The following is a 26,106-nucleotide window of genomic DNA, read 5'->3' as shown; positions in this document are numbered from 1 at the left end:
AGTTGGAGTTCTACCAGTGTGTCGCCAAGTGTTGTCGCTACGATAAACACCCTGCAAAATTTTGCCTACACATGAATTTTGGAGCCTACTATGGATCATGTGATCAGTCATTCCATATTCACTTCTTGTTCAATGGATGTTTTTGGGCTCCCATATTGGATTGGAAGTGTCGAAGTCACTTGCTCACACATGCTCAGCACATAACAAGTGCATGAGCACATTCTTTTACACAAGCTTGAACGATCATAGCACGATCCATAAAGACTGTGTCTATGTGATGTCCAATTCAGGTCGACAGTCAGTGCGCACTGACATTGACAGTTTCTCACTTCTAGTTGTATTTGTACTTCTATTTCGGTGAGTTTTTCAAACTTTCGCTTTCGCGCACATTTGTTTTGCAATTGTCATTTTCATGTTTTCGACTGTCAATTTCACTTTCTTTCACTCTAATTAGTGTCATTTTCATGTTATCTTTGCTATGTTATGTGTTACTTTCACTATTGTTCACATATCGCAAGTGTCATTCGCATTGTAGAAATCGTCATCTTTTCACATGTTGAGTGTCGCACGATGTAAAAAGATTGTTTGGTCGTTTCAAGAGGTTATATTTGTGCAAATGAATTTATCTCACCATGTAGACATCTATCGCACTCATTTACAAAGTTTTAAGCATTGTCGCACAAGTGTTGTCATTGTCATCGCAAATTGTATTTTTAGTGTCGCACTTGTCATAAATTGCCGCACTAAGGGAAGTATGTGTTCATGTGTTTTGGATTATCTATGTTGTGACATAAAGTGTCTAAGTGTGTGATCACATTCAATTCCTATCACTGTTCATATCAGTTTCACTGATCCCACAGTTGGCCAAATGTCTGAAAATTCCCAGCAACTTAGCCTCATCCATCCTTCTTGAACTGTGCATTACACACTCCCATCCCTTAAGCTACAACCTTAATTATTAACACCATGCAATGCACAGTACATGTCTCCCAAGACCATACACTACATAGTTTCAGTGCTCAAGCCCGAGCCTTGGCCTCCAAAATTGTGCAATTCAACCCTCCAACTTGGCGCCATTAGCACATTGTGTAATCTCTTATCTCAAGTTCAAACCCTGAGCTCTTGAACTACGTAATTATATAGTCACTAGGACTAATCTTCCTCCCAAAACTATGTAGTTGGCTAAAGTAGTGCAAAATCCCTCAGCCTAGCTCAATGACTCTCAAAACTGCAAAATTTCTCTCTCCTTCCCAGTCATTATTGTGCATTGCACGGTCTCAAGGTTGAAATCTCAGCCTTAAGCTCTTGAAATTCACAATTACGCAATCACCTGGGCCCCTCTTTCCTCCAGAAATGTGCAATAGGTTGATCTAGTGCCCATCCCCTCAACCTGTCACAATGAGCTCCCAGATTGCGTAGTTTTCTTCCTCAGTCCAGCTTGAACTGCACATTCTGCAGTCTTAAGGCTCAAGCTTCACCCCTGACTACCTGAGTTTCGCAATTTCACAGTCTTTAAGCCTCTTTCACAATCTGTCACCCGATTCCTTCTCAATCAATGGATCGACATGAACCATCTTATACTAGCAGTTTATCGGACTGATTTCATCTTGTCATGAGTGGATTGCAAATGCAGGAAGTCTATTGTGCTATGGAAAGATGCTGAAGAAGGAGGTGGAGCAAGAGGACATGCTAGAAGACACCTAAGGAGCTTAGGAGATAAGATGATCATCAAGAAAGAAGACAAAGGAACACTAGACTATAAAAGAAGATGGAGTATCAAGACCACGTGGAAAACTCCTTATCTTCAAGCTAGGAGGAAGAAGAAGAACATGCACCATATTTTCGAGAAGACACAAAGAAAGCAGCAACAAATAATGGCTTGACATTGTCATTTCATCATATATTTCATGTCACCAGTATCATGTCATGTTGTGTCATGCCATTTTATGGAATATGTAATTCAATATTGGAGAAATGTATAGTAAAGTGGAAGTCCAAAGGACATGTACAAAATATGAAAATTCATGTAAAGTAGAAAAGTCATGGGAAGTCAAACAGTCATGAGGGTAGTCAAAGAGTCACAAGGAAGGTGAATCATCACCTCTCCATTGGTTTTATATACACCCTCATTTTATGAGAAAAGGAATTTTCACCTTATCTCCTCCTGCAAGGCATTAGAGAGAAAAACTAGTTCTTTTGGGGAGCCTGGCTCCAACACTCCACTATTGGAGCCAGTGGTGTTCCTTGTATACATATGTCTTGGAACTTTTACTTAATATCATAAGCGTTATGGCCAGCATGTTCTTCATGCATGGATTATGAATATTTTTAATATTGCTTTGTGAATGTTTTTAATTCATGTTTACTTTCATATGTGTTAAAGTAGTTGAATTATTTCAGTTATTTTGGTACTTACAATATTCAAAATGTGTTGTAATGGTTATTATCATTGTCATATTCTCGCAGACTATTCCACTGGATATTAGACAGATATTTCTTTTTGTATTGGTTGCAATGATCGTTGCATCTTTGTGGACTATTCCGTTGGATGTTGAACGCATTCTTCTTGTTTATGTGTGTTTCTACTAGCATGGTAATATTACCTCTCTCTTAGAGGCTCACTTCTATTCCCCCTCCGCAATCAAAGAAATTTGACACACATACGACTAATCACTCACAATCCCACCCCCTTTCTTTTCGAAGGCACATTTGCACTCCTCTCTCTTGTTGATAGTTAGAGCCAAGGCAAATCTATGAGAATACATGGCAATTGGGCCCATACTCCTGATGGGGCTCCTATTCCAAACGATGTGAGGTGTAATTGGGACTTCACATCGGGGAGACCCCTTGGTTTATGAAATTATAGCACCATCAACTATTAATTTAGGGGTATTTTTTCCCTAGAAGGCAACCCTCAGTTTATAAGAAGGAATTGTATTGCAATTGTGTATTTTTATATGTGAGAAAAGCATAGGAGATTGTCTGAGAGAGAAGAGGAAGTTACAATAGATTTTTTGTAGGTTGTATCCCTTTAGTTTGTTGGATAATATATAAGGAAGGATTGGTTGTGTTTATTCAGTATTTTTCATGTTCCATTTCTCCGTTATTTAATTTGTAACAGGATTTTTGTGTCAAATTTACAAGGGATGAGAAATTTAGTTTTAAATGAGATGAGTAGAGTGCCTTATGTTGGACTACCAAGGTATCAAAAGATAATCTCTGCAATCAAGAAAAAATACTTTTGGACATGTATGAAGAAAGAAATCCCTGATTATATATACATGTGCTTGGAATGTCATAAAGTTCAAATGGAATGGAGACACCCAAGTGAACTACTATAGCCAATACCCATACCTAAGTGGAAATGGGAAATTGTTTCTATCTATTTTATTATGAATTTTCCCAGAGCTACAAGGTAGCATCATTCCATAATGGTTGTGATGGATAAACTCACCAAGGCTTCCCACTTTATTCCAATGAAGTCAACATGTAAGGAAACCAATGTTTTTGATAAATATATGAAGGAAATTTCCAAGCAACATGGTGTTCCTAAAGAAATTATCTCAAATAGGGATCCTAAGTTTACATCCAACTTTTGGGCAAGTTTATTCAAGGGATTATGTACTAATTTAAATTTTAGCATAGCATACCACTTAGAATTAGATGGAAAAATATAAAGGGTTAATAAAATTATTGAGGATATGTTGAGGATGTAGGTGATTGAAAAACCATCAAATTGGAGGACTACCTGCACTTGGTGGAATTTCCTTACAATAGTAGGTACCAAGCATCTTTAAAGATGAGCCCATTTTAAACCTTATGTGGAATAAAATGAAATACACATGTGAGTTGGGATAATTCAATGGAAAAGGCTATTGTTGACCCAAATTGTTGAAGGAAATTGAAGAGAAAGTTATAAAATTTAAATAGAATTTTAAGGTTTCCCAAGATAGATAGAAAAGCTACGTTGATAAGAACAAGGTAAACAAGGAATTTAAATTTGGTGATAACATCTTCTTAAAAGTGAAGGCAAAGAAAAGTTCAATAAATTTGGGTAGTTGTGCAAAGTTGGCAGCTAGATATTTATGGACCATTTGAGATCCTAGAGAGGATTCATCTAGTTGCATATAGGATTGCATTGCCAACATCCATGCATATTCACAATCTATTTCTCATTTTATTACTTCAAAATTATGTTCTTGATGCTAATCATGTAATTGATTGGAACATGATTCATGTGGAACCCGAGGGAAACTTTAAAGTCCAACCAGTATGAATTTTGTGCAATAAGATCAAGGTGCTCCGAAATCAAGCCATCACCTTGATAGAGGTGTACTAGACCCCTTTTCAACCCTGAAGATGTTATGTGGGAGCATGAGGATGTACTATGAGGGAAGAGTGTCATCATATTTTTTAGTAATCATATTTTAGATATGTGTACCTATAATGCACTTATGATAATACATAAATAAGGGGCAGAGGGGATGTAACACCCCCTACTCAACCATATATTTAAAATAACATGTACATGTGAAACTTAGGCTTGTGAGTTGAGACTTAATTTTGGGGTAGTGTTTCCATGCGTATGTATGTGTATATGTTTTAGGGCTAGTGTTCCCATGTGTATATGATTTTATATGTTGAGGATAGAAATCTTGATGTTGTAAATATGTTTAACTTATGCATATTAAAAAACACATAATGGTTGCAAACCAAATCAGACAAAAAGAGTATGGGGGACCAAGACTCGATGGGAATTGTGAAATCCATTTTTTCCAACCCTCTTTTAAATGTTATTATGAATTCTAAAACTAATGTAAATTAATGTGAATAATAAAAAAAATGATGATGAGTTAATATGGGACAGGGATTCAAAGGTTTGCAGGAGTAAGAGTTGCTTGTAAGCCATATCTTGCATTTAAATTACCACCTAAATCCCTATTGGAGGAGATGGTCCTACCGCAGTTAGATAATGGAAGGAATGGGCGCATGATTAGAGGATGAGTTTGTAGGCCACATCGTGAGCCATGTTAACAAGGTCAACACACAGGAGGAGGCGAGCGAGAAAAGTAGGAGGAAAGATAGTTTATGGCACATTATGTGCAAGGGGAGGAGGGAGTGTGCACTAAGTAAAACGAGAATGAGGGACTAATACTTATCTCTTGTCTGTATATCTCATGTGTTTGTGCAACATTGTGTGATCTCTTATGAGATCTGTGTGATAAGGGAGGCCTATAGAGTTGTGTGAGTATTCCCTATGATCAAAAGGGTCAGTAGTTTTTCACATGTATCACTTATTAAGGCCTAAGCTTGCATATGTGTTTAAATTCCATAAGAGAGTCCAGTTGAGTAGGGATGCTCTGATGATAGATATATTTTGAAATCCATGGGGGCTTGTTGGTTAAGAATCACCAGTGAGATTATGTTGGTTAAGAACTTACTAAGAGGTTGAGGCACCCAAGATTTAGTGGGATGATAATACCTAGTGTAGTATTGGGGGTTGAGAACACAAGTGTGAGCACTGTTAATAAGTTGCTAGCAAGTACGCTCTTATTCCTACAGAAGTAATGCAGCTGACAAACTTCATTTTTGTTTAAACATATCTCTCTCCAAAAATAAACTAAGACTCTCTATGGTCTACTTGAACCCATGTTTTGTTTGGTTGCTAGAATTAAAAAGCCATTATGGTGTAATAGCTAGGATTTGTTGAGAATCTAAGAAATGGGCTATGTTCATCATGCATTAGTGAATGGTTGAGAACTCCTAAGAAAGATACTTGCTCAGACTTTAAATCTGACTCGTGGGTGGTTGGCTACAAGAAATAATAGTTATGTAGTCATCCTATTGTTGGGTGGAGAGTTGCAGTCCCACTCTCAATCGCCATCCATATACTTCATAAGATAGGTCACTTAACTACATCATTGTGCATAGTAATGAAATGTAAATGCATATTTCTCTTTTTGGAATTGTATGGCCAATGATGAGGAAAGACTACTCCTGTGTATTTTGCAAGGAATACTTGTTTTATGTATTATGATGAATGATGTATGTTTTATGTTTATGGATGATTTCTCATTTTTGTTGTGTGAGAGAGATGCGTAATCATTTTTTTCATTGGTTAAATATGTAATGAATGATTTATGTTCTATGAGTGGCTTACATTGTGAATGGCATGTGTTGTTGAGCTAAATACAAAGAAATCATGTCTTTATATGTTTATATACATACATACATGCATATATGTATGTATATATAGATTATTGTGGTTCACTTATCACTGAGAATGGTTATACCAATGTGTGGAGGCCCTAGACAAGTAGGTCACGAAGTCTTAAATCTTAGTGCCTCAGAGTTGGTCAAAGTACTTTAATAATAGTGGTAAAGATCAGGAGGGATAGCCCATAATAAATTAAGTTTCGAGGGCGTCCTTGTTACTATATATAACATATATATGTATGTAAATCTCGGGAGGGACAACTACCTTGAGGAACAGAGCTAAGAGATAGAACGAAGCCCTTTAATAGATAGGAGAATGTTCATCTCACTACATCCAAGGAGAGTAGGCTACCATACAAAGTGTGTATTATCATTTTGGGTGGGGTGAGAGACATCAGCAAGAGGTCATCTCGATACCTTGGGGTGGCATGTATGTTATAGACAATTTTGTGCCTTACAGCAACAAGCATGAATTGTCAATAATCCAAGGGATCCAAAGTTCCCTAAACATGATGTTCCTACCCCTAGAGGAACAAGGTCAGCAAACCAACAGCTCTCAGATCAGTTCTCCACCTGAAAACACTAAAAAACAAGCAATCCTGAAATCAAAGAAAGTGCTCCACTGGGTTTCTGCGCTGAAACACAACTGCTCCATGGTGTACCTGCGTTGCAAAGCAGGCAGAACAAAGCCCACCTGCGTTGGGCGAGTTTGGACATGTGGCAGAGTGAGTCATAGCTTTGGAATCTTCCAAAAATGACACTTGGATCAGGTATTTCGCCTTGTGATGAGTCAGAGGCTTTGTTTCTCCAAGTGGAAGCAAGGTTCACCAAGTGGACTCAAGAACTGAAGATCAACTAAAGATTAATTGAAGAGAGAGAGGACACAAGGCAGCTACACATCAGTTGCAAGCTGACTCATCCTTTCTCAATTCATCTATATATTGAGCTCTCTCCTATGAGCTCTGGAGGCTGGAATTTTGTGCAAAGTAATGATATGCTGTTGGTTTCATTCTTGAGTTATTGGGTGATTGTTTGAGAGAGGTGAAGAAGAGCAATTCTTTCTGCTGGGAGGTGTTGCTGGGTTGGAGCCTGCAATGGTTGTAATACTCTCAGAACCTTTATTTCTTCATTAATAAAAGCTATTGAGGTTCTTCTATGTGCTTTTGTTCAATTATATATTGTGATGATTGCATGTTTGGTTTACACTAATCCATGAACCAGTTATGATTGCATGCCTCTTGTAGTTTCCTTCTTTGTCATTGTGCAGAATCTCATTGTAGCTGGGCGAGCAGAAGGACAAAGAGCTAGGAGCAAGCGGCCAAAGAGGAGAGTTTGGATTCGACATTAAGCGCAAGGCAACGGTTAGTGCTTCCTCCATTCTCTTTTGCTTTCATAAAGAAGTAAACTTTCATTAGTTTGTTTTACAGTTGTTGCTAAGGAACTGTCACCCTTAGAGTGGGTTAGGGTCATCCGAGTCGGATACTTTTCCCTACAACAAACTGGCGACTCCACTGGGGATCGTATCCGTTTGATTGTGTTTGTAGTATTTTTGCTATTCATTTCCTGAACAAAAGAGTACCAAATCGAAAAGCTTTTGACTATATCAAAAGCGAAGTAGAGGGGCTGCTACTCTTGCTCATTGTCTGAGCAGATTCATGATTTGAAGAGCTGATCTACAAAGATCCTTGTAAGCTCTTAGTGATAGCTTTGCACCTTCTAAATCATCCCTTTGAGTATGCTTGACTGAATGCTTCTGATTTGAGCAAAAACCGTGCATTTTTGAGAAAATTATGACCCGGAGACTGTGAAAACGCAACTCTCGTTTTCCAAAGCAGGTAGTACACAGGCTACCTGCTTTGCAACGCAGGTCCCGAACTAGCTACCTGCGCTGAGAGCCAGTTTGACTGTGCAGAGCCTGCGTTGACCCAAATTTTCTTAGTGCATTTGGGGTTTCCTCCTTTCTCTTGCCTGTTTTCACTTAGTTTTGCTGCTAGGTGTCAGTCTTGTGCCTGTTTTGAAACCAATATTACTTGCCATCATTCCGCCTCTGTTATATAACGAAATTGTACTTGTTCTTTGTATTTCTTATTCATTTACAATTTCCCATAACGAAGAGTAAACTAGTCATGCTTTTGGCTTCTTAGATCTGAACCTGTGTTAGGCGTTTTGCTGGTCTAAAGAGTTAGCTTGTTTGCTATCCATAGCTGATTAGTCACTTTACTTTCGTTAGTTTGGTTTGATTTCATGTATTTCCAGTGATTAAGCAAGTGAATCTTAAGGTGTCTTTTGATTTTGGACAAGCTTGTTTACTTTCGCTTTAAATCGAAATCAAAGTTATATAACCACTTTCTTTTTGTATCCATCCACATTAAGAAAGGGAAAAAGAAAATACATGCATTGTGCATTTTGCATTTGACTGTGTGCTTGACGATTTAGGAAAAATTTGCATTTTAGTGTGTGCTCTATGATCTGTGTGAAAAGATTTGCCTTTCTTTTCCCTCAGTAGTTAAGGTTTTCAAAGTTGAAAGATTGAAAAGTTTGCTTCTCATCTTAGACTGCATTCAGGAATTTGTTATATACATCTCGTGGTGATCCTTAAAGGCAAACTGATAAGCAAGATCAACATTAAAATAAATCCAATTTACATAACAACGCTTTGTAACATAACGCAAACATCTAGAGGTCTAGGTAGAGACGTGTTCCGGCGTCGTTAAACATAGTGACTGTCGATCTCTACGAAGGTGGGTGATTCCTCCTGAGAGTCGGTGGCACTAATACGGACTTGTGCTCCCACGTATCGTCACGTATATATTGGGAGACCCCTATAGGCAATTATCCTTTATCCATAGGAAGCCGTGTCGACCGCCCTACTGATCGCGATGCAGTGAACACATCATTCATGAAGATCGACCACCCGTACCGTAAAATGTATTCTGTGGTTTCGCGAAAAGTTTGGCACACCCTCTGCCTAGAACTCCAGAGCAGTTTCTTTTGGCCTTTTTCAAACTCTATAACTGAAAAAGTCCATCCGAGCATTTGTCACTTCGGGCTCGTTAAAACATCGAAGGCGACTAGAGTCATCTTTAGCTTTTTCTCGACTCTTAAAACATGAAAAAGCAAGTTTGTGTCTAAAAGCGTCGTTAATAAAATTTATTTTAAGCGGAACAAAATCACCTGTTATTCCCACGTTGATCTTTCAGTTGAAAAGTATGGAGCCCACCAACCAAGGAGGCAACCTTGGCGGAAGTCCAAATCCCTTCTCCTCTTGGGGAGATGTTGGTGCGCCTCATATGGCAACATTGTCACTTCCAGGAATGACAATTGGCCTACCTGTATGGCTCTTTTCAACTAATGTAGTCCAGATCGCCACTAATCCTGAGCAGTCGAATCAACAGTCAGACCAGTCTAGGACTACCCACCAGCCTTCCACTTCTTACAATACTTCCTCTGATCCTTCATCTTCGCAAGGTAGAGCTGGCAAAAGTCAGCCTCCCAAGGAGAAGAAGGAAAGGAAGAAGAGAGAAAAGAAGCAGAAGGAGCCTATGGCGAAGGCGACTGGGGGCAAGCAAAAGACAGCTGACAAAAACCCACACACTGCACCGACCGGGCCTAAATCGCCATGTGTCATTTGCGGAGGGGCCCACTTCCATCGTGATTGTCCTTGTATTCCCCGGATACTAAGGGACTGGTCCCCAAGATTGCACAATCCGGTAGCATCAACCTCTGGCAGTCATGTTGATTGCAGTCCGTCAACTAGCGAGAGTGAAGGACGAAGAGGGAGACCAAGATCACCCTGTATATTGTGTGAAGGCGAGCATGCCATCCACAGATGTCCATTCTTAGATGAGGCAAAGAGAGTTTTGGAAGATCGTCCGGTTTCGCCGTTACGACTTCCTCCTGGATACCAAAAACTCGCGCCTAATCCCTCGATAGTTGAAAATCCAGCTGACCCGCCCAAGTGGTCAGCTGAAGTGTCGGTCATTGAGAATGAACCTACTGAATCCAGACCAGACGAAAGTCTAAAGGTCGAAACGGCAGTTGACCCGGTTCTTCCTTCAGAGGTTTCATCATCCAATGACTCCGTCATTGAAGACCCATCTTCAAATGACACCCTCACTGAAGAGGATAAGGATGACACCGTCCATATTCTTTTCATCAACACAGACTCTGATGAGCATCAGGGCAATGCGCCCATTCCTTTATCGCAGGAAGGAACATCGTCAGGGTCGTATCCGGCCGTATATTCGGTCCCACCACCAAGCAACCTAGTTGTATCCTTTGATTGGAATCAACTAGGCAGACCCCGGTTACCAGCCAGTATCCCATTCAGAATCATAGTCCAAATCTACAGAATGGTGATGGCTGGAACTATCATTGATGAAGGGGCATCTGTGAGTATCCTTTCCTCTGTTGCTTGGAAAGCACTGGGTTGCCCGGCGCTTTTACCTGAGATGAGAAATCTATCAGGTTTTGATAAAGGAACCAGTCACCCGTTAGGGATTCTCCCCAATGTTCCGCTTACATTGAAAGGGAAGTCAGTTCGCATGAACATCATGGTCGTCCAGGGACCCTTGGCATATAACTTACTCCTTGGACGAGACTATATATATTGCATGGAGGCGATAGTGTCCTCGCTCTTTAGAGTCATGTGTTTTCCGCACGAAGGAAGAATGGTCCAGCTAGTAGACCAACTTTCATTTCCAGGATCACGCATTGCAAATAGTCAAATACCATCCCTTAACGGTTTATTCACTCAAGGAATGCCACCGCCTCCGGTTCTACTTCCCGATGAATGCGAGTAATCAGGAAAGAAAGAACTGGGACCCAGGGGGCATGCACCCTGGCCTGCCTCGGGCAGAGAAAACCTTAGGTATAAAGTTAATTTCCGCAGAAGAATGGACTAGTCCGTACCCCGTCCGGCAGTGGAAGAGAGGGTTGTTCTAGGATAAAATTCTTTTGTCAAAGTTATGTGAGCGAAGCGATCGCTCCCTTTGTCTAAAGAAGTGGGCTCTCCTAAGGAGGGGGTCTATTTGTGGCAGCAAGAAGCCACCATCTTTGAATGTCAAGCCTCACCCATTAAAACAAGCTGTTTTGAAGGATAAGTAGGGGCAGTCTTCAAAGAAAGAGATGAAATTGCTGCAACAAGTGGTCACCATCCTTAGCAACCTAATGATAGACATCGCCGAAAAGAGAGTTTAGTTTGCGGCAGCAAACAAAACCATTTTTCGGATAATAAGTAAAAGATGGCAGAATCTCGAAATTATACTTTATACCTGGGGGCATGCAAACCTTTTGGAGTGCAAGCACGGGACGACTATTTATTTTTTAAATTTTTAGGTCCTCCCTTTAAACCTGTAGGTCTAACCCGTTAAACTCGTAGGATTAGCCGTTTCCAGCTTGCATAAAGAAAGGATGAAGGGCAAAAGTTAAAACCTGCCAAATTGGAGTAATTAGTGAGGTATCGCTCCTTAAATAAGATTACCTCACCTAAAGCATTCCTTGTATTAAGACTGGTATAAATCGAGCAGTTTTAGCAGTGTTCATGCTCGTTAAAAAATAAACACAAGAATCGAGCAGTTTTTGTGCAGAAGTTCATGCTCGTTAAAAAATAAACGTAAATTGTGAGCAATCTTTCCCTAGCAGTTCAAGCTCATCCAGAAAAATGAACCGGTAAACAACCTTGAGAAATGTAACCTTTGAAAGCCATATTGAAAGCCCTTGGTCGTGTTTATATGCCATCACCTCCATCTGTTCATTTGGCCAATCGTTCACCTCCATATGTTTGTTTACCCATTTTGAGGAACAGCTGCGAAGAGTGATTTCACTTAGCCATCCTTGTGACACTGCCGTGATTGGAGAATTCCAACCTGTACCTGGAATCTGCTGCTATCCCTGTTCATCACTCGTTCCTCAAAAGACGAGTCTTCTTTGAGCTCTTTTCACTGACTCGTAAAATATGAAAAGTTTGCCGAGTTTTGGCCTTCCAGCTCGTTAAAGCGACCGGAAAGCTATCCCTCCTCTAGATTTTAATCTTTTTGGACCTGAGGGATTATTGTACAAAAAGATCGAGCGCTTGTTTTGTTCGGCTCGTTAAAGCAACCGAAAATTCATCCCTTCTGTATTGTTTTATACTTTTTCGGACTTAAGGGATTAGATGACGAAAAAGGAATTTTGGAGTTAACTTTTCGTACCTTTTCAGACTCTCTAAAAATGAAAAGGACCGAGTTTTCCTTGTCGTTAGACTCGTTAAAATGATTAAATAGCGACAAACTTGTCTTTAGACGAGAACGAGTTTCCCTATCGCTAGGCTCGTTAAAACATAGCGATGGGCTTGCCCGAAGGGCAGGTTATAGAACAAGCATATGTTATCCTCCTCAAGCTTGACAAAAATAAAGAGGTACTGGTCAGCAATGACTGGGGAAAAATTGGGAGAACCTCACAGCATTAATGGTAGCAAGTCGCTCTTGAACATGACACTTTGTCCTCCGTCCGCATCGGGTTGGGTTTTTTCATTCACCGGTCGCAGAATCATGGTCCTCGCCACACCATCCACAATTGGGGTAATGCTACCAATCCATCACATCAGTGTCGTTATATGTTCAAGAGATGTGGTTCTGTAAAGAGTCAACCCTGTTCCACCCACTGCCATACATTATCCTTCATCCACTTCATGACCGCCACCCTGAATCATACATCACAGTTTGTTTTCACCTCATCATAATCACTAGCTCCGTTCCGTGTCACTGATGTGGGATTCATTAAGGCCCTCCTTTGACGGATCGCTCCTTGTCGACATCAGCTCATTATCCAAGGAGTTGATCTAGGAACACCCCCCTCAGTACTTTGAAGCTTGCATGCCTCAATGGCAAGTTTCTCACTTCCGGCGACAGGTATACATCAATGACCTTCGACCAGAAGATTTTGCATGGTGGTCGACGCCAAGTCCTTTATTCCCACCATGTAGATTGTACTGCCGTACCTTGAGGGTCATCATCCTTATCGGTGATTCCTCTCGCGCTTGTTAACGGTTTACATTATTGACCGGTAATCAAGCGATGTCTTTCCATGTTCGACTTCAAGAAATTCTCACATGGATCGACTTGTACATCGAGTGAAGATCGGGAGAGATTGAAGACCCCGGATCTAGTTTCATCCATCCGGGCTGCGATATATATTCAGGACACAAAGACATTTGATATGTACATCATTACAGCAGATGATCATCCTTTTCAAAGGATGGTAAATTCGGCAGAGAATTATCAGTCTAGCATCAGACGATCGTCTGTTCTATGTACCAAAATGTATTTATAAAGCTGAGCATGGGAATGCCCGCCTCAGCTAGATCATGAAAAATGTATGAAAAATAATGTATTGTATTGTATCTTATTACAGGACACTTCTCAGCAGATCGAATGAACTTCGGATCCTCTCAATAAAGCATTTCACCCGATAAACGACCTCATACTTTAGGGGGCATCTGTTATAGACAATTTTGTGCCTTACAGCGACAAGCATGAATTGTCAATAATCCAAGGGATCCAAAGTTCCCTAAACATGATGTTCCTACCCCTAGAGGAACAAGGTCAGCAAACCAACAACTCTCAGATCAGTTCTCCACCTGAAAACACTAAAAAACAAGCAATCCTGAAATCAAAGCAGGTGCTCCACTGGGTTTCTGCGCTGAAACACAACTGCTCCATGGTGTACCTGCGTTGCAAAGCAGGCAGAACAAAGCCCACCTGCGTTGGGCGAGTTTGGACATGTGGCAGAGTGAGTCATAGCTTTGGAATCTTCCAAAAATGACACTTGGATCAGGTATTTCGCCTTGTGATGAGTCAGAGGCTTTGTTTCTCCAAGTGGAAGCAAGGTTCACCAAGTGGACTCAAGAACTGAAGATCAACTAAAGATTAACTGAAGAGAGAGAGGACACAAGGCAGCTACACATCAGTTGCAAGCTGACTCATCCTTTCTTAATTCATCTATATATTGAGCTCTCTCCTATGAGCTCTGGAGGCTGGAATTTTGTGCAAAGTAATGATATGCTGTTGGTTTCATTCTTGAGTTATTGGGTGATTGTTTGAGAGAGGTGAAGAAGAGCAATTCTTTCTGCTGGGAGGTGTTGCTGGGTTGGAGCCTGCAATGGTTGTAATACTCTCAGAACCTTTATTTCTTCATTAATAAAAGCTATTGAGGTTCTTCTATGTGCTTTTGTTCAATTATATATTGTGATGATTGCATGTTTGGTTTACACTAATCCATGAACCAGTTATGATTGCATGCCTCTTGTAGTTTCCTTCTTTGTCATTGTGCAGAATCTCATTGTAGTTGGGCGAGCAGAAGGACAAAGAGCTAGGAGCAAGCGGCCAAAGAGGAGAGTTTGGATTCGACATTAAGCGCAAGGCAACGGTTAGTGCTTCCTCCATTCTCTTTTGCTTTCATAAAGAAGTAAACTTTCATTAGTTTGTTTTACAGTTGTTGCTAAGGAACTGTCACCCTTAGAGTGGGTTAGGGTCATCCGAGTCGGATACTTTTCCCTACAACAATGTAGTGTGCACAAACGAAAAGGGTTAAGATTAATGTTTGAGGGAGATGAAAATATCCCCAACATATAATGGCAAAGGAATTCCATCTCGAACCTTGGGGTCCCAGGACCTCAAGGGGTATTTTATGACATGGATGTGTAATAAGTAAGGAGGCCTAGATTGAAGAAAATCCTTTCTGTCAAATGGCACAAGTATGTTTTTCTCACCCCGAGCTATTTAGAAGGGTGTCAAGTGGAGTAGACTAGGGAAAAGGCGTTGAGGCCGATATTAATTATATTGAAAAGGGGCTACAAACTAACTAAGGGGTCGTACTAGTGGGCCCAAGAAGGTACAATGTGGCATGAACCACAAGGGCATAAAAATTTCTACAAGTGTTGATGTGTGCATACCTAATGATGTGGGGTTGCCACATGGCATTCCCCTACTGACGTTGTAAGGTCTAATGGTTAATCCATTAAACAGCCATAACTTTTGATCCATAGCTTGGATAGAGATAAAATTTACATCGCCAGAAGGGTCTCAACAAGCCTAACACAATGATGGTATTAGTTTTTAGTTTTAGGTAAACTGGAATATGAGGAATTTGGTAACCCCATTTCCATAATGAAGCCTTGGAAGGTTGGTTAATTTAAAATAACACCTTCCATCTGGCCTAGTTTATCCAATGGGGTGGAAGGGAGGATTACATAGTTGTATCAAAGCATGGTTTAACACTTGGACCTAAATGGGCTCATTAATCAATAGAGTGGGCCTAGTAGAATATAATTAAAGAGATTTAATATAGATTTTAGTAGTTGAATGTGAATATTTGTGTGCTTTACTTATTGAATTGATTATGGATTGCATGTTAATTGAAATGATGTTTCTAACATGTTTATTTATTTTGATAGATGTATTGAAATGGAACTTGATGTTTCAAATAGCCTCATAGATATGTACTTATGCAGGATCACCAAGGTGATATATTACTGATTGGCTAAGAGTTGTGTGCATGTGACAACATATAAGAAGAAATCAAGGAACTGCAAAAGAGAAAAGGAAACGAGAAGTAGAATGTTACAATATAGCACTGATAGATCTTATCATAGACATGAAGAGGAATTAGTGGAGAAATGAAGAGAAGAAGGTTCCCCTAATTGGATGGATACTCTTACAAGTCCAGAGTTGAATTGAGGAGCTATAAAGATGACAGTGAGAAACTTGTCAAGGCCCAAGAAAAGCAAGAAAAAATGAATGTAATCATACTGCAAATCTTATTGGACATGCAAAGACAAAAGCAACATGAATTAGAGCTATCTACAAGTTTAAGAAAATTTCATTGAGACTTGGAAGACCAGAGTTGAAGATTGATGGTGCAGAGGGCAACAGATCCAAGAAAATACAATGAAAAGGGAGTGAGGATGTCGTGAGGGGTGGAACTCCTTTGTTTACTCGTGAGAGGAGGAACAGAAGCCCCAGTTAGTTGCCTAGAGTTGCAACCAAAAGGCATTATCAGCATAAAAGAAAGAGAATGGACTTCTTAAAGAAGAATTCAAGGAGGCAAAGCCTCCTACACTTGATGGAGAAATGAAGGCAGTTGAAGAAGCGGAGGCATGACATATATGGATGAAGAAGATTTTCAAATTCCATAACTACTCTTAAAATATGAAATCAAGGTAGCCACCTTTAGCATAAAAGGAAAATTTGATATATGGTGGGAACATCTTAAGAATGTCCAGAACATTAAAGAAGAAGAGTTGTTGTAGAGGAGATTTGAGGCATATTTCGAAGAGAAGCACCTATCTGAAGGGTACTATGACAACACAGCCAAGGATTTTTATAAACTCAAAATGGGGCAAATTTCAACCAATTAATATACAACCAAATTCTTGGAATCGTTTAGGTACATACCCTACAACAAGGAAGAGAAACCGAAGATTCAAAGGTATCTCAATGGAATGCCACAAACATTCAAGGACATAATAGAGTTTGATGAGCCACAAACTCTATATGATGATATCTATAAGTTGAAGTACTATTATGAGCAATCCAAGCATAGATTTGAGTACAAGATCAAATGGAAAGCCAAAGGCAAGCCCAGTTATAAAGGAAAGGGGTAGAAGGCTGCAAGATGCAAGCAAACTGGAAGTGTGAGGTTCATCACTATAGCAGGTCTTGACCAGTACTCCAATACTATTAGAGAAGAAGTGGATGGGCCCTAGAGGAAACCCATCATGTGTTGGGAGTGTATAAGAGACCACTTACGAAGGGGATTTCCTCTAATATAGAGGAATCACCTGAGACTATACAATGTACAAGAAACACAAACAATCAGTGAAGTGGCTCAAGACATGCCCAGAATTTATGTTTTTATGGACAGGTAACAAGATAAGCACCAAGAATCTATCATTGAAATGGACAACATAATTGTAATCAAAATATCTATATTTTAATTGACCTTGGTTTGAATTTTATATATATCAGTCCAACAATTATTGAAAAAGTCACATTAAAAAAGGAAGCGCACATTGAGTCTTGACTAGTCCAATTTGCCATGGGGACAAAAGGGAGATGGGACCACATGCTAAAATTGTGCCTGTTATCACCCCAAGAAACTCTCCTAGGTTGTATCTCGGAGATGCTCGGGAAAATTACAAACTCAACAAAATGTTGGAAATGGATGAGTGGAAGGAATGATGCATATTCAAGCCAGATGACCACTTCTACTATGCTTAACTCCAAACATGGGTGAACACCCCCATGCTACAGGGCTTTAGACCACCAATTACTCACAATTTGAGGATTAGGTGAACATGGAGAATACTGACCACATCATCATATGCACAAGACCATGTGATGGCCGGCTGCAACCAGTAAAGAGGTCTGCAAATCTATTTCCTAATGCACAGATAGGATGACAGCTCTCTGGCACTAAGTAAACAGAAACCTGCATATCACATTCAATGATACCTACTAGACTTCAACACAGAGGTGGGATGACAGCCCCTTTAATGCTAAATATCAAGAGCACATGAACAAATGCATAACAGGCACAGCCTAGAACAGAGTAGAAATGGAAAGTGAGCAATTAACAGCAAAAGAAGCTTGTATTAGCTGAAAATGAAGACTAGACGTTGCAAGTATCAAAGTAGTTACAGTCTCCAGAATTTGAACCTTACATCAAAACAACAACCATCAACCCTCATCACATCTATGTTCTGGATATATATAGAGGTTGATTACAAAAAATGCTCTGCTATTCTATTCGTGGAGGGTCATAATTGGCCACCAACCACTTTAACTATCTAAAATGGGCCTCTGCTACAACCTATTGCTTCAATGGATGAATTTGACATTCTTTGGTACTCTGTTGTCCTTCTTGAGCAGGTGGAGTGCAATATGGAAGACATTCCATAACTGATAAATATGTTTAACTGCTCAAGGCTTGTCCTTCTCATTCTTCGGCCACTCTATTTCTTGAATGTGGTTGTTGGAGAGGAAATGCACCAGGTACTTGGTAGATGATCAATGTCGTCCTTCAGGTGCACGGCATGACCAGGGTGTGTTGACTTCATGGAGGATGTACGAGTGGGTGGAGGATGAACATCAACCGTTGGATCGCAAGGATCGAAGGCAGGGATCGGTTTACAGGAGGTATCAGGCAGAAACGGGAATGGACGACCGTGAGCCGTCGGATCATGGGCGGACAGATACGACGACTATCGAGCGGAAGAGATGCGCGGGGATTAACGGCCGGGGAAAAGTGGTTTCGTTGGCGGGCGGTATTTTCCGCACCGCTTTCGGAGGACGGCAGTAATCGTACACGGGGGGAGCGATCCCATTCATCGCACGACGCGTGGCGGACAGGGCGTGACCAAAACCACTTTCCCCACGAGCTAACGCACAGGCAACTTATGGGTGCGGGAGGTGTATATGTCGTCCGATCGCGGTGGGGTTTGATCGGACGGCATGGATGTGATCACACGGATTTACGTGGATGTGACGGGAAAGAGTTGTGCAAAGCACGCGGTCACGTGACGTTTAAACTCGGCACCCGGGGGCTAAGGAAATACAGGTTTATGCTGAATTTTGGAGTAAAATAGGGATAGCGGGGGTTAGGGGAGTGTAGGAAAAATGAAGGAGGAGGAGGGAATAGACTGTTTCGGGCTCCCTTCTGAGCATAAGACACGGCCAAGCCTGTCTCTGACCTTAGAATATCTTCGTCTTATAGCAGAGCTAACAGTGCCCATTTGTGTTGAGTGGCATACCTACAACCACCAAATTTAATTTATTACCACTAGGTGTGTATGATACATTGTTAGGGATGGATTGGTTGGCCCATCATAGGACGAAGGTTGACTTCTTAGAAAAGTTTATTGAATTCCTCAATGAGGGTGGTGAAAGAACAATGTTGTAAGGGAAGATGAAGCCCATATCAATTAGAATATTCATAGCAATGCAGGCCAAGAGGACATGCAAGAAGGGGTGCAATTTGTTTGTTTTGCAAATAAATAGCAATTTTGAAAGCAACACGGTAGGGATTTATTGGAACATCTTGTTCTAAAACAGTTGGAGGATGTTTTTCCTGAGGAAATACTAGGACTACCATAGCAAAGGGAAGTGACTTCTCCATAGAATTAATTCCTAGAATAACACCAGTATCCAAATCTCCTTATCAAATTAACACCCCAAAATTGATAGAGTTGAAGCTACAACTCAAGGAAATGTTAGACAAAGGCTATATTAGGTTGATTTTGTCACCCTCAGAAGTACCAGTCTTATTCGTGAAGAAAAGGACAACATTCTCAAACTTTGTATAGACTACAAGCAGCTTAAAAGGCCACTATAAAGAATCAATATCCCTTGTTGCATATTGATGGCTTGTTTGATTAATACGGGGAGCAACAGTATTTTCAAAGATTCATTTGAGGTTTGGGTATCACCAAGTGTTCATTAAGGATGAAGACATTTACAAGACAACATTCAAGAGAATCTATGGGAACTACAAATTTGTGGTTGTGCCCTTTGGGCTAACTAATGCACTCGTTACTTTTATGTGTCTAATGAACAATGTGTTGAGTCCATACCTTGACAAGTTTGTATTGTTGTTTGTTGATGACATATTGGTATATTGGAAGACGAAATATGAGCACTAAGAGAACCTAGTTGTAGTGTTACAACTATTAGGGGAGCACAAACTTTATGTAAATATTAACAAATGCAAGTTCTTTCAATTAAAAAATCAATATTTTGGACATATAGTCTCAAAGGATGGTGTGGCAATTGACCCAAAGAAGGTAAAAGCTATTATGGAATGGCCAACACCAAGAAATGAAGCTAAATTTGGATAATTTATGAGACTGGTAGGCTACTATTGGAGGTTCATTATGAACTTATCTAAGATTGGTCACCTAATCACACCATTGCAAAGAAAAGGAATCAAATTCCTAGGAACAATTAAATGTGCTTCAAGTTTTGAGCAGTTGAAGCATTTTCTTACTCATGCAATAGTATTAAGAATAGTAGGTCCAACCAAAGACTTTAAGGTATGCATAGATTCGTGCAAGGAAGGACTTGGAGGAGTCTTGATGTAGGAAGGCCAAGTGGTTTGTTAAGAATCTAGGAAGTTGAATGACCATGAGTAAAATTGCATGAATCACGATTTAGAATTAACTGCCATTGCTCATGCACTGAAGATGTAGAGACACTATCTCCTTAGAAGGAAGTCCATTTTAGTGACAGATCATGGGGGTCTGAAGTATTTATTTGACCAACCAAAGTTAAATGCCTGGCAAGTTAGGTGGCTAGCCTTAATTATCAAATTTGATTTTGAAATTAAATATATAAAGGGAAAGAATAAGAAAGTCATTGATGCACTTAGCAGGAGGTTACAATTGTCCCATATAGCAATAGTGAGTTCATATGGAACAAATATGCAAGAAAATATAAAGTGGTCAAACAACATGACAAGAGGTACCATCAAATAAGATAGGTTTCGTAATAAGAGGCTAAAGGTGAGAAATAAGAATTTCTCCCTCTTAGAGAACAAGTTGTTATGATTTAAAGGCAATGTATATATTCCTTGTGAGAGAAACTTGAAGAGGCTCATGTTAAATGAGTTCCATAAAAAGACTTATTTCGGCCATCCGGGGTATCAAAGGATGCTAACAACCATCAAGAGGTCATATTATTGGCCCGGTTTGAAAAGAGATGTGGTTGAATTTATCTCCAAATGTATATAATGTCAACAAGTAAAGGTTGAATGCAAGAACCCAGTAGGAATACTACAGTCAGTCCCCATTCTGAAATGGAAAGGGGAAGTGATTTCCATGGAATTTATTACAAGTTTTCGAAGGACATCCAAGGAACATGATGCAATCATGGTTGTGGTAGATAAGTTGACCAGGGTAGCTCACTTTGTGGCTATCAAATCAAATCATACAACAATTGATGCAGCTTAAGTGTTCATAAAAGAAATAGTGAGGTTACATGAGGTACCCAACAAAATTATCTCCTATAGAGATGCAAAATTCACATCAAAATTTTGGAGAGAGTTGTTTTTTGGTTTAGGGACAGAATTATCCTTTAGTACCACATCATGTCCACAAACAAATGGGCAGACCGAGAGTAAAAACAAATTGTTGGATGACATGTTTAGGATGTATGGCATGCACTATCCAAGGAAGTGGGAAGATTTTCTTCCACTGGTGGAGTTTTCTTATAACAATGGGTTCCAAGAATCCTTGAGGATGAGTCCATCTTAGGCTCTCTATGGGAGGAAATGCAACATTCCTATTAGCTGGAATGATCCACTAAATAGGATCCATATTAGGCCTAATATGCTAGGATAAATGGAACAGAAAATGATAACCATTAGGAAAGCTTAAAGGTGTCTCAATATTGGCAAGAGTTATGCGGATCAACATAGAGTGCAAAAAGAATTTAAAGTAGGGGAGCATGTTTACCTACAAGTTAAACCCTACAAAATATCTTTAAAAATTTTGTCTTGTGCCAAGTTGGCACCATGGTTTTTGGGGCCATTTCAGGTTTTAGATAGGATAGGACCGATGGCGTATAGACTAGCCTTGCCACCTATAGTGAAGGTTTGCAATGTTTTCCATGTTTCTTTACTTGAAAGATATGTATTGGATATTAATCATGTGATTGATTGGTCTATGCTATAAGTATAAATTAAGGGAGAGTTCTAGTCTGGAACTTTATGCATTCTTGATCGAACGCAGATCACGCTCCAGAATCGAGTGATCAAGTAGGTCAAGAAGTAGTGGAGACACTTTGGACCATAGGAAGCCACATGGGAGATGGCTAAGCAATTGAGGGTATCATACCCATTTTTGTTTTTTGATTAAGAAAATGTGAATATGATTTTAAATACGAATGTGTGTGTAATGAATTGGAAGAGATGTGTATATAAATATGTTCTAAATTGTGTGTGCTTAAGCATATAATATTGAGGATGGTGTTCCTTTAAGGGGGTGGGGTTTGTGAAAACCCTCTTTTTCAACCCTCTTGTATATGTTATCATGAATTGAAAAATTGATGTAAATCAATGTGAACAATAATAAAAAATGATGACTGGCTAAGATGGGTCATGGATTCAAAGGTTTGCAAAAGGAGGAGTTTCTTGGAAGCCATATCTTGATTTAAATTACCACCTAAATCCCTATTGGAGGAGATGTCCTTGTTGCAAGTAGTTAACGGAAGGAATGGGCTCCTAATCAAAGGACGAGTCTACAAAACACCTCATGGACCATGTTCACAAGGTTAACACACAAGAGGAGTCACGTGGGAAAATGAGGAGGTAAGAGAAATAGGGATTGGATTTTGTCTCTTTTTTATGTATCTCCTATGTTTGTGCAGCCTTGTGTGATCTCGTATGTGATTCATGTGATAAGGGAGGCTTGTGGAGGTGCATGAGTATTCCCTATGATAAAAAGGGCCAGTATTTGTGCTCGTGTAATGATTGTTAAGGCATGCCTATGTGTGTAAATTCCAAAAGAGAGTTTAGTGGACTAGGGATGCTCTAGTGATAAACAAATTGAAAAACCCATGGGGGCTTGTTGTTTTAGAATCACAAGGGTTGTGACTATGTTCCTAGGGTTGAAAAAACCATTGGAGACTATGTTGGTTGAGAACTTAGTAAGAGGTTGAGGCACCCCAAATCTAGTGGGCTAATAACACCTAGTGTAGTATTAGGGGCTGAGAATATAGGTGTGAGCATCATTGAGAAGTTGTTGGCAAGTGCGCTCTTATTCCTAGAGAAGTAATTCATCTAACAAACCTCCTTTTTATCTATACATATCTCTCTCCAAGATTGAATTGAGACTCTATGTGCCCTAATTGAACCCCTGTGTTATTTGGTTGCTAGAAATAAAAAGCCATTGTGGTGTAATAGCTAGGAGCTATTCAGAATACCTGAGAAATGGGTTCTTTTCATTGTACATGAGTGAATGGTAGAGAACTCGTGAGAAATATACCTCCTCATAATCTGAATTCGCCTCGGGAGTGGTTGGTTATAAGAAATGATAGTTGTTAAGTCGTCCTATGGTTAGGTGGAGAGTTGTAGTCCCACTCTCAGTCGCCAACCATATACTTCATAATATAAGTCACTTAATTGTGTCACTGTGCAAACTAATGATATGTAAATGCTTATTTCTCTTATTGGAATTGTATGGAAAATGATGAGGAAAGGTTATTCATGTGAATTTTTCTTGAGGAATACCTATTCTTGTGTATTGTGATGAAGGATGTATGTTATGTGTTTATGGATGCATGTTCATTGTTGTTGTGTGAGAGAGATGTGTGATCTTTGTTGTCACTAGTTAAATTTGTAATGAATGGTTTGTTTTCTATGAGTGGCTTGTGTTGTGAATGGAATGTGTTGTTGAGCTAAATACAAATAAATCATGCCCTTATATGTTTATATACATACATATATACATAAATATGTGTGTGTGTGTTGGGGGGGGGGGGTGTGGGGTGGGATTGGTGGTTCACTTATCACTGAGATTGGCTATACCAATGTGTGAAGGCCTTGGACAGGGAGGTCGCAAAGTTTTAAATCTCGGTGCTTGAGAACAGGGTCGAATACTCTATTAACAATGGTAAATCTCAAGAGGTATAGCCTATATTCATCTAAGTGTCAAGGGTCTCCTTGTTACTATATATAACATATATGTATGTAAATCTCAGCAGGGATATATGCCTTAAGGAATGGAGCCAAGAGATAGAACAAAGCCTGTTAATAGATGGGAGAATGGTCATCTTGCTATGGCCAAGCGGGGTAGGCTCCCATACAAAGTGTGTGTTAGCATTTGAGGTGAGGTGACAAGCGTTAGCAAGATGTCATCTCAATACCTCAGGTTCTCGTACCTAGAGGTGGCATGTAGTGCGCACAAAGGAAAATGGATGAGATTAATGGCCAAGGGAGATGGGAATATCCCTAACATATTGTTGGGTGGATAAATTTCCCTTTTAATTCAGAACAGTTGATCCAAATCTTACATTAATTGTCAATCTAGGTAGGTTTTTTGTTTCAAGACTATCATGTCAAGTATATGTAGGAACAAATGGTAATTAGCACTCATAAAACCTCAAAATCAATCATTGTAATGTGACTCTCAACAATCAAGCACACTTGTTGTTACACTAACTCTCGCTCACAATTTCAGAAAGGAAAAGTACACATTACATAATAAAAGTCACTTTGGCACAAAATCACTTTGACTCAAAGAAACAACACTCCTATGAAACCATCAATACTCAAGAAATATTTGAAACACCCATTCAATTCAATAGGAAAACTAAAAAGGTTGTAACAAAAATTAAATAAACATCATATTGATAAAGGCACTGGTCTAGGACCTATGTTGTCACACAATAACAGAGATTGGAATTTTTCAAATACTTAATGCATGAAAGATATTGTAACAGTAACAGTAAATCACGCAAGAATCATAACTGAGAGGAATTAAACAAGCTACTACAATACCTTCCTAACCAATGATCCCTGCTAAAAAGGAGTTCCCTTCCTTACTAGCAAGGACTAGTAAATTACACAACAGAGAGGCTACTTAGAAGAAACGTATGAAGCCACGAATAGTAGAGATTTGCATTAATGAAAAGTTAAAATACATTATTACAATGCTGGTACTCCCCTTTATGTTCTCTTTTATGCATACACGTGTGCCTCTTGGGAAGAGAGTACATGCTTTTATATTTACATAATACATTATTATTTTGACAATACAAGATCTTCATGAGTATCTCTTGATTCTCATGTGATCTAAATCAAGAATATATAATAATTGCCTTTTAGCAAATAACCCTAGTTGAAACCAAGTTGTAATAGCTTGCCTAAAATTTTGACGATTAGTCAATTAAAAATCCTAATTGTTCTAACTAGGCTAGTTGCATTGTCCACATATGTCTCCTTTGATGGTCGAACTGGATCTAACCGAATATATGTCCAAGTCGATCTTCATTGCTAAACATAGGAGAACATCATGTTCAAAATAATTTATGTGTGTATCAGCAGCGTCAACAAGGTCTTTGCTCCATTCTTTGTGAAGAAAAACTGGGAGATATGGTCTTGTAACGGCACCTTAACAAGCCACACACCCTATAACAAACCTTTGTCAATTTATTAATAAAATTGTTTAAAGAAGTTAACTTATATGTCAAATTACAAGCAAAACTAGATAATAAGGGTGACACATAGAAGGGGAACATACTTTAGTGAATGATGGTTGTCATAGTGATAAAGTATGGCTATAAGGGTCAAAATGATAAGAAAAGTTAAGGAAAATAGGTATAAGAAGGTGTCAATTATGTGCCCCAACACATATAATAGCAAAGGAATTTTGTCTCAGACCTTGGGGGGGATTTTATGCCACGGTTGTGTAATGAATAAGGAGGATGAGATTAGCGGAAAGTATTTCTATCAAATGATGCAAGTAAGTCAGCCTTGCCCCAAGCTATTCAAAAGGGTATCAAGTGTAGTAGGTCGGGTAAAAGGCATTGAGGATGAGATTAATTATATTGAAAAGGGGCCAAAAACATACTAACGGGATGGACTGATGGTCCCAAGAAAGGTGCGATGTGGCATGACCCATGAGGGAATAATAGTGATTATGCGCATTGAAGTGGGCATACCTGTTGATGTGGAGTTTCCCCGTGGATGCCATGTGCCATTACCCTACTAACATGGCAAGGTCTAATGGTCAATCCTTTAAAAGGTTATAAATTTTGATCCATGGCTCGAATCAGAATAAAATTTACATTGATAGAAAGGTATTGACGAGCTTTATGCAATGGCGGTATTAGTTTTCAGTTTTGAGGCAATTACAAT

This window comes from Pinus tabuliformis, chromosome 8 (assembly GCF_031772625.1).
Source record: "Pinus tabuliformis cultivar Carrire ecotype Pingquan chromosome 8, CPIR1, whole genome shotgun sequence".
Classification (NCBI taxonomy): domain Eukaryota; kingdom Viridiplantae; phylum Streptophyta; class Pinopsida; order Pinales; family Pinaceae; genus Pinus; species Pinus tabuliformis.
The sequence above is the reverse complement of the archived record's forward strand: the minus strand, read 5'-3'. Positions refer to the sequence as shown.